This window comes from Anomaloglossus baeobatrachus, chromosome 7, assembly GCF_048569485.1.
Source record: "Anomaloglossus baeobatrachus isolate aAnoBae1 chromosome 7, aAnoBae1.hap1, whole genome shotgun sequence".
Taxonomy (NCBI): Eukaryota; Metazoa; Chordata; class Amphibia; order Anura; family Aromobatidae; genus Anomaloglossus; species Anomaloglossus baeobatrachus.
In genome coordinates this window covers 118,628,447-118,631,521 of record NC_134359.1, presented here as the reverse complement: position 1 = coordinate 118,631,521, position 3,075 = coordinate 118,628,447, and the positions used below count along the sequence as shown (strand labels likewise).

Below are 3,075 nucleotides of genomic sequence, written 5' to 3'. Positions count from 1 at the left end.
TGGCCGACGAAGCCTTTCAACTCTCCCAACATCTATTAAAGCCATATGCAAGCCGTGGATTGACGCAAACACAAAAAATATATAATTACCGATTATCCAGAGCCAGAAGAATGGTGGAATGCTCCTTTGGGATACTAACCAGCAAATGGCGAGTGTTGTTAACAGCGATTAATTTAAACATTGAAACTGTTGATGAAATAGTGAAAGCATGTGTGGTACTGCACAATTTTGTTTTAACAAAGGAACCTTTGTCCTTGGATGACCAGAGTTTGGAAGCCACCTCTTTGACTGACTACACCAGTCCTGGATTTAGGAGTAGTGTTGCCTGTTCAACAATACGTGACAAATATGCTGACTATTTTGTGTCCCCAGAAGGTAGAGTAGATTGGCAAGATCAAATGGTATAAGATTTTTCTTTAGTTTTATAACAAATAAAAATAGTTAAAAATAAATTAAAATATATCTTGTTAACCTTGTTAATTTTAATCTTTGAATCTCTTTAAAAATTTGTAATTTTTACACCGTCAAATTACAACATGTTATGTTTTTGTATTACCTTATTATTAACTTAACTTGCAAAATAATATCCCCCCCCAAAAAAAACAAGAACAAATAAATACTTTTCAACAAAAAACTTTTATTTTTTATTACATACATAAATTATAAATTTGTATATCTTGGGCTTGGGGTGGAGATAGTACTGGAGGGGCTGACAGGTGGGAACACACGCACAGTTGGAGTATTGAGGGTGGAAAGTGGTGTTGGTGGTGGGGAAGTAACAGAAGGTGAAGGTGTGGTTGAGAAACCAAGAGGGAAACCAGGAGATGGGATGGGATTTGGTAAGGATTGAGGGGTGGAGTGGAGGGATTGGGAGACAGAAGAGGTGGCGGGTGAATTAGTGGCTTGAGTTGGGGTCATGATGGGTGTGGAAGGCGAGATGTGGTAGTGGGTAGGAAGTGTAGGGGCAGATGTGGTTGGGAGCTGGTACTGGGCCGCAGGCTGGTACTGGGCTGCAGGCTGGTACTGGGCAGCAGGCTGGTACTGGGCAGCAGGCTGGTACTGGGCAGCAGGGGGAGTAGGGACAATGGCTGGAGGGGGGGCAGGTGCTGGAGGAGGGGTGGGTGGAGGTGGTTGGGAGGAAACCTGCGCCAGAGCCTGCCGTGTGGCTTGCATTACATGCATCTGCTGGTCAGGAGATAGCTTTTCCATGCGCTCTAGTACGGCTTGAAAAAAACAATGATTGGGTGATTTACTTGCATCTAAATGCAGCCTGTCCAGACGCGTGCACAATTCGTGTGTATTTTTTTCCATATTGGCATTTATGAAGCTAAAAGAAGAACGATTTTGTTCGGCTAATAATTTAATGGCGTTCTGGAAGGCTGCATTTAGATGCAAGAACTCGGGCGCATAGCTCTTTTCCTGACCCCTATGACGCTGACGCCCAGAACCCAAAGGTGTTCTACTGAGGGCAGCAGTGTCAGAGGGGTGGGGTAGGGGAAAAGCTATCTCGTCACCAGCAGCTTCAGGTAATGAAGTCTCACCGGAAGCTCCAGCGCAGGTGGATGGGACAGATGTAGATGGAAGGGAAGGTTCAGATGGGTCGGGTCTGTGCCTGTGTTCCCCAGTGGCGGACTGTTCAGGGATCGCTCCTGTCGGGTTCGATGCAGGCTCCCGAGTGCTGCAGACGGTGCTGTTAAAAAGAGGAAAAACAAAACAATAATTACTTTAATTGCTATACATTGGCACTGACTAAAAAAAAAGGCAAAAAAAATCAGACATAAAATATTATACTTTGTACATATTGTGGGGAATATTTACCTTCTGCACACCATAGTTGTCCGGAGGAACGACAAGGCTCTAAAGTAACGGTACTTCGATCTGCGTCCTCCGGATCCACTCGGGGCCTGCATCTCTTGATTCAACTCCTTTTTGAAGCGATCCCTGATAGACCGCCACCGCTTCTGAAGTTTGTCACCTGAAAGTGGAAAGCACAAAGTGGTTAGTATACAACACATTACATCCTGCAGCATAACCTACTGAACTGTGAATACTTACGCTGTTTCTTCTGGCCACGAGAATTGAGCTCCCCCCAACCTTCTACCGCTGCGTGGCATACCTCGTCCCAGAGTCGACGGGTTACGATAGAATCAGCGTGGCGGCGGTCAGCCATGTTCCACAGCGGCTCCCTCTCTCTAACTTCATCGATGAGGAGGTCGATGTTGATAAATCCGGCCTCCTCACCGTCAGAATCGGGAGCACGCTGTGATGCCTGTTCAAAGAAAGAAAAAAGAAATTAAAAAAAAAAAAAATTAGACATAAATTTACACAGACATGAAAAAAAAAAAAAAAAAAAAAAAAAAATCTTACACTATGACCACCGCCACCTCGACGACGACCCTGGGACGGTCTTGGGGGAGCTCTATCGTGAGCCCTAGAAGTTGAAGCCTTTAGTGAAGAAAAAAAAAAAACATTATTTACTTATGTGTTTGGTGTGCTGTGGTAAACAATTCCTGTATGAAACTTACACTATGACCGCCCGCTCCGTGTATTTCTCCACCCCTTCCGTCCTCTTCTGGCAGCATCTCCTGTGATGTTTCGGCCACCTGTGTAAATGTCGTTTATTTAAAAAAAAATTTATTTTTTTTAAAAAAAAACACCCAAAAAAAAAAAATATACCTCAGTTTGTGAACCGGAGGGCGGGCTACCAGAAGACAACATATCTTTTTTTATTACAGGCCTCGCGCACCAACTGGCTGGCCCAAACGATGACCGCAACACTGCACCTGTAAAAAAAGAAAAAAAAATGTCTAAGTACATGTACGCAGCTCACAACAGTGATCTGTGGACAGTACTGTGGACATTACCTCAGCAACACTCTTTTCTGCCAAAGAAATTCTCACTGGCACTGAAGCAAACGTACCCAGCAACTGGCTGGCCCAAACAATGACCGCAACACTGCACCTGTAAAAAAAGAAAAAAAAATGTCTAAGTACATGTACGCAGCTCACAACAGTGATCTGTGGACAGTACTGTGGACATTACCTCAGCAACACTCTTTTCTGCCAAAGAAATTCT

At 44.2% G+C, this 3,075-nt stretch overlaps 1 long non-coding RNA gene across 1 annotated transcript; it reads right to left on the bottom strand.

Moving 5' to 3' along the window:
* Positions 1-1,541: 1,541 nt before the first annotated feature.
* On the bottom strand, positions 1,542-2,599 carry LOC142245975 (uncharacterized). The gene is made up of 3 exons (XR_012724832.1): positions 2,368-2,599; positions 1,819-2,269; positions 1,542-1,690 (listed from the first exon to the last, which is right to left on the bottom strand). It is a non-coding gene; the product is annotated as an uncharacterized LOC142245975 (long non-coding RNA).
* Positions 2,600-3,075: the final 476 nt, after the last annotated feature.